Genomic DNA, 11,273 nt, shown 5'->3' with positions numbered 1-11,273 from the left:
GGTACAGGACAGGAGGGTACAGGACAGATAGGTACAGGACAGGTGGGTACAGGACAGGTGGGTACAGGACAGGAGGGTACAGGACAGGAGGGCACAGGACAGGTGGGTACAGGACAGGTGGGTACAGGACAGGAGAGTACAGGACAGGTGGGTACAGGACAGGTGGATACAGGACAGGTGGATACAGGACAGGTGGATACAGGACAGGAGGGTACAGGACAGGTGACTACAGGACAGGTGGGTACAGGACAGGTAGATACAGGACAGGAGAGTACAGGACAGGAGGATACAGGACAGGAGGGTACAGGACAGGTGGGTACAGGACAGGTGGGTACAGGACAGGTGGGTACAGGACAGGTGGGTACAGGACAGGAGGAAACAGGACAGGTGGGTACAGGACAGGTAGGTACAGGACAGGAGGGTACAGGACAGGTGGATACAGGACAGGAGGGTACAGGACAGGTGACTACAGGACAGGTGGGTACAGGACAGGTGGGTACAGGACAGGAGGGTACAGGACAGGAGGATACAGGACAGGTGGGTACAGGACAGGTGGGTACAGGACAGGAGGGTACAGGACAGGTGAGTACAGGACAGAAGGGTACAGGACAGGAGGGTACAGGACAGAAGGGTACAGGACAGGAGGGTACAGGACAGGTGGGTACAGGACAGGTGGGTACAGGACAGGAGGGTACAGGACAGGTGGGTACAGGACAGGTGGGTACAGGACAGGTAGGTACAGGACAGGAGGGTACAGGACAGGTGGGTACAGGACAGGAGGGTACAGGACAGGTGGGTATAGGACAGGAGGGTACAGGACAGGTACTACAGGACAGGTAGGTACAGGACAGGAGGGTACAGAACAGGAGGGTACAGGACAGGAGGGTACAGGACAGGAGGGTACAGGACAGGTACTACAGGACAGGAGAGTACAGGACAGGAGGGTACAGGACAGGAGGGTACAGGACAGGAGGGTACAGGACAGGTACTACAGGACAGGAGAGTACAGGACAGGTGGGTACAGGACAGGAGGGTACAGGACAGGAGGGTACAGGACAGGTACTACAGGACAGGAGAGTACAGGACAGGTGACTACAGGACAGGTGGGTACAGGACAGGAGGGTACAGGACAGGAGGGTACAGGACAGGTACTACAGGACAGGAGAGTACAGGACAGGTGGGTACAGGACAGGAGGGTACAGGACAGGAGGGTACAGGACAGGAGGGTACAGGACAGGAGGGTACAGGACAGGTGGGTACAGGACAGGTAGGTACAGGACAGGAGGGTACAGGACAGGAGGGTACAGGACAGGTAGGTACAGGACAGGTGGGTACAGGACAGGTGGGTACAGGACAGGTAGGTACAGGACAGGTAGGTACAGGACAGGTAGATACAGGACAGGAGGGTACAGGACAGGAGGGTACAGGACAGGAGGGTACAGGACAGGAGGGTACAGGACAGGAAGGTACAGGACAGGTAGGTACAAGACAGGAGGGTACAGGACAGGAGGGTACAGGACAGGAGGGTACAGGACAGGTGACTACAGGACAGGTACTATAGGACAGGTGGGTACAGGACAGGAGGGTACAGGACAGGAGGGTACAGGACAGGTGGGTACAGGACAGGAGGGTACAGGACAGGTAGGTACAGGACAGGTAGGTACAGGACAGGAGGGTACAGGACAGGAGGGTACAGGACAGGAGGGTACAGGACAGATAGGTACAGGACAGGTAGATACAGGACAGGAGTATACAGGACAGGAGGGTACAGGACAGGAGGGTACAGGACAGGAGGGTACAGGACAGGAGGGTACAGGACAGGAGGGTACAGGACAGGTGGGTACAGGACAGGTGGGTACAGGACAGGTGGGTACAGGACAGGAGGGTACAGGACAGGAGGGTACAGGACAGGAGGGTACAGGACAGGAGGGTACAGGACAGGAGGGTACAGGACAGGTAGATACAGGACAGGTAGATACAGGACAGGAGGGTACAGGACAGGTGGATACAGGACAGGAGGGTACAGGACAGGAGGGTACAGGACAGGTAGATACAGGACAGGTGGGTATAGGACAGGAGGGTACAGGACAGGAGGGTACAGGACAGGTGGGTACAGGACAGGAGGGTACAGGACAGGAGGGTACAGGACAGATACTACAGGACAGGAGAGTACAGGACAGGTGGGTACAGGACAGGTAGATACAGGACAGGAGGGTACAGGACAGGTACTACAGGACAGGTGGGTATAGGACAGGAGGGTACAGGACAGGTAGATACAGGACAGGTAGATACAGGACAGGAGGGTACAGGACAGGAGGGTACAGGACAGATAGGTACAGGACAGGTAGATACAGGACAGGTAGATACAGGACAGGAGGGTACAGGACAGGAGGGTCCAGGACAGGTACTACAGGACAGGTGGGTATAGGACAGGAGGGTACAGGACAGGTCGATACAGGACAGGAGGGTACAGGACAGGTAGGTATAGGACAGGAGGGTACAGGACAGGAGGGTACAGGACAGGAGGGTACAGGACAGGTAGATACAGGACAGGTGGGTACAGGACAGGAGGGTACAGGACAGAAGGGTACAGGACAGGAGGGTACAGGACAAGTGGGTACAGGACAGATGAGTACAGGACAGGTGGGTACAGGACAGGAGGGTACAGGACAGGAGGGTACAGGACAAGTGGGTACAGGACAAGTGGGTACAGGACAGGTAGATACAGGACAGGCGGGTACAGGACAGGTGGGTACAGGACAGGTAGATACAGGACAGGAGGGTACAGGACAGGAGGGTACAGGACAGGTGGGTATAGGACAGGAGGGTACAGGACAGGAGGGTACAGGACAGGAGGGTACAGGACAGGAGGGTACAGGACAGGAGGGTACAGGACAGGTACTACAGGACAGGAGAGTACAGGACAGGTGGGTACAGGACAGGAGGGTACAGGACAGGAGGGTACAGGACAGGTACTACAGGACAGGAGAGTACAGGACAGGTGACTACAGGACAGGTGGGTACAGGACAGGAGGGTACAGGACAGGAGGGTACAGGACAGGTACTACAGGACAGGAGAGTACAGGACAGGTGGGTACAGGACAGGAGGGTACAGGACAGGAGGGTACAGGACAGGAGGGTACAGGACAGGAGGGTACAGGACAGGTGGGTACAGGACAGGTAGGTACAGGACAGGAGGGTACAGGACAGGAGGGTACAGGACAGGTAGGTACAGGACAGGTGGGTACAGGACAGGTGGGTACAGGACAGGTAGGTACAGGACAGGTAGGTACAGGACAGGTAGATACAGGACAGGAGGGTACAGGACAGGAGGGTACAGGACAGGAGGGTACAGGACAGGAGGGTACAGGACAGGAAGGTACAGGACAGGTAGGTACAAGACAGGAGGGTACAGGACAGGAGGGTACAGGACAGGAGGGTACAGGACAGGTGACTACAGGACAGGTACTATAGGACAGGTGGGTACAGGACAGGAGGGTACAGGACAGGAGGGTACAGGACAGGTGGGTACAGGACAGGAGGGTACAGGACAGGTAGGTACAGGACAGGTAGGTACAGGACAGGAGGGTACAGGACAGGAGGGTACAGGACAGGAGGGTACAGGACAGATAGGTACAGGACAGGTAGATACAGGACAGGAGTATACAGGACAGGAGGGTACAGGACAGGAGGGTACAGGACAGGAGGGTACAGGACAGGAGGGTACAGGACAGGAGGGTACAGGACAGGTGGGTACAGGACAGGTGGGTACAGGACAGGTGGGTACAGGACAGGAGGGTACAGGACAGGAGGGTACAGGACAGGAGGGTACAGGACAGGAGGGTACAGGACAGGAGGGTACAGGACAGGTAGATACAGGACAGGTAGATACAGGACAGGAGGGTACAGGACAGGTGGATACAGGACAGGAGGGTACAGGACAGGAGGGTACAGGACAGGTAGATACAGGACAGGTGGGTATAGGACAGGAGGGTACAGGACAGGAGGGTACAGGACAGGTGGGTACAGGACAGGAGGGTACAGGACAGGAGGGTACAGGACAGATACTACAGGACAGGAGAGTACAGGACAGGTGGGTACAGGACAGGTAGATACAGGACAGGAGGGTACAGGACAGGTACTACAGGACAGGTGGGTATAGGACAGGAGGGTACAGGACAGGTAGATACAGGACAGGTAGATACAGGACAGGAGGGTACAGGACAGGAGGGTACAGGACAGATAGGTACAGGACAGGTAGATACAGGACAGGTAGATACAGGACAGGAGGGTAAAGGACAGGAGGGTCCAGGACAGGTACTACAGGACAGGGTGGGTATAGGACAGGAGGGTACAGGACAGGTCGATACAGGACAGGAGGGTACAGGACAGGTAGGTATAGGACAGGAGGGTACAGACAGGAGGGTACAGGACAGGAGGGTACAGGACAGGTAGATACAGGACAGGTGGGTACAGGACAGGAGGGGTACAGGACAGAAGGGTACAGGACAGGAGGGTACAGGACAAGTGGGTACAGGACAGATGAGTACAGGACAGGTGGGTACAGGAAGGAGGGTACAGGACAGGAGGGTACAGGACAAGTGGGTACAGGACACAGTGGGGTACAGGACAGGTAGATACAGGACAGGGCGGGTACAGGACAGGTGGGTACAGGACAGGTAGATACAGGACAGTAGGGTACAGGACAGGAGGGTACAGGACAGGTGGGTATAGGACAGAGGGTACAGGACAGGAGGGGTCCAGGACAGGAGGGGTACAGGACAGGAGGGTACAGGACAGGAGGGTACAGGACAGGTACTACAGGCAGGAGAGTACAGGACAGGTGGGTACAGGACAAGGGTACAGGACAGGAGGGTACAGACAGGTACTACAGGACAGGAGAGTACAGGACAGGTGGGTACAGGACAGGAGGGTACAGGACAGGAGGGTACAGACAGGTACTACAGGACAGAGAGTACAGGACAGGTGACACAGGACAGGTGGGTACAGGACAGGAGGGTACAGGACAGGAGGTACGTGTTTGAGTTATTATTGTTATTCTTTCCACAGGCCACGTGTTGATTTTATATTGGTTAGTCTTTTCCACAGGGCCTTGTGTTGAGTTATATTGGTTAATCTTTTCCACAGGGCCACGTGTTGAGTTATATTGGTTAATCTTTTCCACAGGGCCACGTGTTGAGTTATATTGGTTATTCTTTTCCACAGGGCCACGTGTTGAGTTATATTGGTTATTCTTTTCCACAGGGCCACGTGTTGAGTTATATTGGTTAATCTTTTCCACAGGGCCACGTGTTGAGTTATATTGGTTATTCTTTTCCACAGGGCCACGTGTTGAGTTATATTGGTTATCTTTTCCACGGGTCACGTGTTGAGTTATATTGGTTATCTTTCCACAGGGCCACGTGTTGAGTTAATTGGTTAGTCTTTTCCACAGGCCACGTGTTTAGTTATATTGGTTAATCTTTTCCACAGGGCCACGTGTTGAGTTATATTGGTTTAATCTTTTCCACAGGCCCCGTGTTGAGTTATATTGGTTTTTCTTTCCACAGGCCACGTGTTGAGTTATATTGGTTAATCTTTTCCACAGGGCCACGTGTTGAGTTAATTGGTTAATCTTTTCCACAGGGCCACGTGTTGAGTTATATTGGTTATCTTTTCCACAGGGCCAGTGTTGAGTTATTGGTTAATCTTTTCCACAGGGCCACGTGTGTGAGTTTATATTGGTTATTCTTTTCCACAGGGCCACGTGTTGAGTTTATATTGGTTAATCTTTTCACAGGGCCACCGTGTTGAGTTAATTGGTTATTCTTTTCCACAGGGCCACGTGTTGAGTTATATTGGTTAATCTTTTCCACAGGGCCACGTGTTAGTTATATTGGTTATTCTTTTCCACAGGCCACGTGTTGAGTTATATTGGTTATTCTTTTCCCAGGCCACGTGTTGAGTTATATTGGTTATCTTTTCCACGGGCCACGTGTTGAGTTATATTGGTTAATCTTTTCCACAGGGCCACGTGTTGAGTTATATTGGTTATTCTTTTCACAGGGCCACGTGTTGAGTTAATTGGTTAATCTTTTCCACAGGCCACGTGTTGAGTTATATTGGTTAATCTTTTCCACAGGGCCGTGTTGAGTTATTTGGTTATCTTTTCACAGGGCCACGTGTTGAGTTATATTGTTATTTCTTTTCCACAGGGCCACGGTTGAGTTATATTGTTAATCTTTTCCACAGGCCACGTGTTGAGTTATATTGGTTAATCTTTTCCACAGGCCACGTGTTTGAGTTATATTGGTTATTCTTTTCCACAGGGCCACGTGTTGAGTTATATTGGTTAATCTTTTCACAGGGCCACGTGTTGAGTTATATTGGTTATTCTTTTCCACAGGCCACGTGTTGAGTTATATTGGTTAATCTTTTCCACAGGGCCACGTGTTGAGTTTATATGTTATTCTTTTCCACAGGCCACGTGTGAGTTATATTGGTTATCTTTTCCACAGGGCCACGTGTTGAGTTATATTGGTTAATCTTTTCCACAGGGCCACGTGTTGAGTTATATTGGTTATTCTTTTCCAAGGGCCACGTGTTGATTTATATTGGTTAATCTTTTCCACAGGGCCACGTGTTGAGTTATATTGGTTAATCTTTTCCACAGGCCACGTGTTGAGTTATATTGGTTATTCTTTTCCACAGGGCCACGTGTTGAGTTATATTGGTTAGTCTTTTCCACAGGGTCACGTGTTGAGTTATTTTGGTTAGTCTTTTCCACAGGGTCACGTGTTGAGTTTTATTGGTTATTCTTTTCCACAGGGCCACGTGTTGAGTTATATTGGTTAATCTTTTCCACAGGGCCACGTGTTGAGTTATATTGGTTAATCTTTTCCACAGGGCCACGTGTTGAGTTATATTGGTTTTCTTTTCCACGGGCCACGTGTTGAGTTATATTGGTTTTCCTTTTCCACAGGGCCACGTGTTGAGTTATATTGGTTATTCTTTTCCACAGGGCCACGTGTTGAGTTATATTGGTTATTCTTTTCCACAGGGCCACGTGTTGAGTATTTGGTTAATCTTTTCCACAGGGCCACGTGTTGAGTTATATTGGTTATTCTTTTCCACAGGCCACGTGTTGAGTTATATTGGTTAATCTTTTCCACAGGGCCACGTGTTGAGATATATTGGTTATTCTTTTCCATAGGGCCACGTGTTGAGTTATATTGTTAATCTTTCCACAGGGCCACGTGTTGAGTTATATTGGTTATTCTTTTCCACAGGGCCACGTGTTGAGTTATATTGGTTAGTCTTTTCCACAGGGTGTGTTGAGTTATATTGGTTAATCTTTTCCACAGGGCCACGTGTTGAGTTATATTGGTTAGTCTTTTCCACAGGGCCACGTGTTGAGTTATATTGGTTAATCTTTTCCACAGGGCCACGTGTTGAGTTATATTGGTTAATCTTTTCCACAGGGCCACGTGTTGAGTTATATTGGTTATTCTTTCCACAGGGCCACGTGTTGAGTTATATTGGTTATTCTTTTCCACAGGGCCACGTGTTGAGTTATATTGGTTATTCTTTTCCACAGGGCCACGTGTTGAGTTATATTGGTTAATCTTTTCCACAGGGCCACGTGTTGAGTTATATTGGTTAATCTTTTCCACAGGGCCACGTGTTGAGTTATATTGGTTAATCTTTTCCACAGGGCATGTGTTGAGTTATATTGGTTAATCTTTTCCACAGGGCCGTGTTGAGTTATATTGGTTTATCTTTTCCACAGGGCCACGTGTTGAGTTATTTGGTTAATCTTTTCCACAGGGCCACGTGTTGAGTTATTTTGTTATCTTTTCCACAGGGCCACGTGTTGAGTTTATATTGGTTATCTTTTCCACAGGGCCACGTGTTGGAGTTATATTGGTTAATCTTTTCCACAGGGCACGTGTTGAGTTATATTGGTTATTCTTTTCCACAGGGCCACGTGTTGAGTTATATTGGTTAGTCTTTTCCACAGGGCCACGTGTTGAGTTATATTGGTTAATCTTTTCCACAGGGCCACGTGTTGAGTTATATTGGTTATTCTTTTCCACAGGGCCACGTGTTGAGTTATATTGGTTATTCTTTTCCACAGGGCCACGTGTTGAGTTATATTGGTTATTCTTTTCCACAGGGCCACGTGTTGAGTTATATTGGTTAATCTTTTCCACAGGGCCACGTGTTGAGTTATATTGGTTAGTCTTTTCCACAGGGCCACGTGTTGAGTTATATTGGTTAGTCTTTTCCACAGGGCCACGTGTTGAGTTATATTGGTTAATCTTTTCCACAGGGCCACGTGTTGAGTTATATTGGTTATTCTTTTCCACAGGGCCACGTGTTGAGTTATATTGGTTATTCTTTTCCACAGGGCCACGTGTTGAGTTATATTGGTTAATCTTTTCCACAGGGCCTTGTGTTGAGTTATATTGGTTATTCTTTTCCACAGGGTCACGTGTTGAGTTATATTGGTTAGTCTTTTCCACAGGGCCACGTGTTGAGTTATATTGGTTAGTCTTTTCCACAGGGCCACGTGTTGAGTTATTTGGTTATTCTTTTCCACAGGGCCACGTGTTGAGTTATATTGGTTAATCTTTTCCACAGGGCCACGTGTTGAGTTATATTGTTTAATCTTTTCCACAGGGCCACGTGTTGAGTTATATTGGTTATTCTTTTCCACAGGGCCCCGTGTTGAGTTATATTGGTTATTCTTTTCCACAGGGCCACGTGTTGTTATATTGGTTATTTTCTTTTCCACAGGGCCACGTGTTGAGTTATATTGGTTATTCTTTTCCACAGGGTCACGTGTTGAGTTATATTGGTTAGTCTTTTCCACAGGGCCACGTGTTGAGTTATATTGTTATCTTTTCCACAGGGCCACGTGTTGAGTTATATTGGTTAGTCTTTTCCACAGGGCCACGTGTTGAGTTATATTGGTTAATCTTTTCCACAGGGCCACGTGTTGAGTTATATTGGTTAATCTTTTCCACAGGGCCACGTGTTGAGTTATATTGGTTATTCTTTTCCACAGGGCCACGTGTTGAGTTATATTGGTGAATCTTTTCCACAGGGCACGTGTTGAGTTATATTGGTTAATCTTTTCCACAGGGCCACGTGTTAGTTATATTGGTTATCTTTTCCACAGGCCACGTGTTGAGTTATATTGGTTATTCTTTTCCACAGGGCCACGTGTTGAGTTATATTGGTTGTCTTTCACAGGGCCACTGTTGAGTTATATTGGTTAATCTTTTCCACAGGGCCACGTGTTGAGTTATATTGGTTAATCTTTTCCACAGGGCCACGTGTTGAGTTATATTGGTTATTCTTTTCCACAGGGCCACGTGTTGAGTTATATTGGTTAATCTTTTCCACAGGGCCACGTGTTGAGTTATATTGGTTATCTTTTCCACAGGGCCACGTGTTGAGTTATATTGGTTATTCTTTTCCACAGGGCCACGTGTTGAGTTATATTGGTTAGTCTTTTCCACAGGGCCACGTGTTGAGTTATATTGGTTAGTCTTTTCCACAGGGCCACGTGTTGAGTTATATTGGTTAGTCTTTTCCACAGGGCCACGTGTTGAGTTATATTGTTAGTCTTTTCCACAGGGCCACGTGTTGAGTTATATTGGTTAGTCTTTTCCACAGGGCCACGTGTTGAGTTATATTGGTTAATCTTTTCCACAGGGCCACGTGTTGAGTTATATTGGTTAATCTTTTCCACAGGGCCACGTGTTGAGTTATATTGGTTATTCTTTTCCACAGGGCCACGTGTTGAGTTATATTGGTTAATCTTTTCCACAGGGCCACGTGTTGAGTTATATTGGTTAATCTTTTCCACAGGGCCACGTGTTGAGTTATATTGGTTATTCTTTTCCACAGGGCCACGTGTTGAGTTTATAATGGTTAGTCTTTTCCACAGGGCCACGTGTTTAGTTATATTGGTTATTCTTTTCCACAGGGCCACGTGTTGAGTTATATTGTTATTCTTTTCCACAGGGCCACGTGTTGAGTTATATTGGTTAATCTTTTCCACAGGGCCACGTGTTGAGTTATATTGGTTATTCTTTTCCACAGGGCCATGTGTTGAGTTATATTGGTTAATCTTTTCCACAGGGCCACGTGTTGAGTTATATTGGTTAATCTTTTCCACAGGGCCACGTGTTGAGTTATATTGGTTATTCTTTTCCACAGGGCCACGTGTTGAGTTATATTGGTTAATCTTTTCCACAGGGCCAGTGTTGAGTTATTGGTTATTCTTTTCCACAGGGCCACGTGTTGAGTTATATTGGTTAGTCTTTTCCACAGGGCCACGTGTTGAGTTATATTGGTTAGTTTTTTCCACAGGGCCACGTTTGAGTTATATTGGTTATTCTTTTCCACAGGGCCACGTGTTGAGTTATATTGGTTATTCTTTTCCACAGGGCCACGTGTTGAGTTATATTGGTTATTCTTTTCCACAGGGCCACGTGTTGAGTTATATTGGTTAGTCTTTTCCACAGGGTCACGTGTTGAGTTATATTGGTTAATTTCTATAATTTCCAGCGAGATGTTGTTTATAGTGAATCTGATGAGGTTTTCTGGTCGAGAACAGATTATACAGATGATAGGAGCATTGCACCTGGTCCCAGATCTGTTTGTGCAGTCTTGCCAACTCCTATGGTCATTACCTAGCCTGGTCCCAGATCTGTTTGTGCTGTCTTTCCAAATGCTATGGTCAATGTCAAGGAAGACGTCGCAAACAGATCTGGGACCTGTCTAACCTGGTTTCATATCAGATAAAAACATACACATCATATGGATCAGTTTCATCAACCTGCAAATAAACAACAGTAAATTAACCAAAAGCCATCTGTGTAAATACAATCAACAAGCAAAGACGAGAAAAATAAAAGTCACATTTTAATATGTTGGCTATATGGTGGCTTTACAATTGCATTCCTATTTTAAAGAGTACATCTTTGGTGTTACACAGGGTCAGGTTTAAGGCTTCTGCCTGTCCCGTACTTTAAACCCTCACATTGTCACAGTAGCATATTGTGTTGGTTCAATAACTATATCCATTATTTTTCCAACCGTCCTCGAAGCTGTAGGACAGTAAAGAGAGCTGCTATACCTTTTGCAATAACCATTAATTTTGTTTGAATAAAAGTATTTTTAATAAAAGTCTTGTAATGCAGTTTGAACACAACCAGGCTGTTGTAGAGATGACATCCTAAAGATAGTCCCGATCCAGC

Source organism: Salvelinus namaycush, chromosome 28, assembly GCF_016432855.1.
Source record: "Salvelinus namaycush isolate Seneca chromosome 28, SaNama_1.0, whole genome shotgun sequence".
NCBI lineage: Eukaryota > Metazoa > Chordata > Actinopteri > Salmoniformes > Salmonidae > Salvelinus > Salvelinus namaycush.
Note: the sequence above shows the minus strand (reverse complement) of the source record.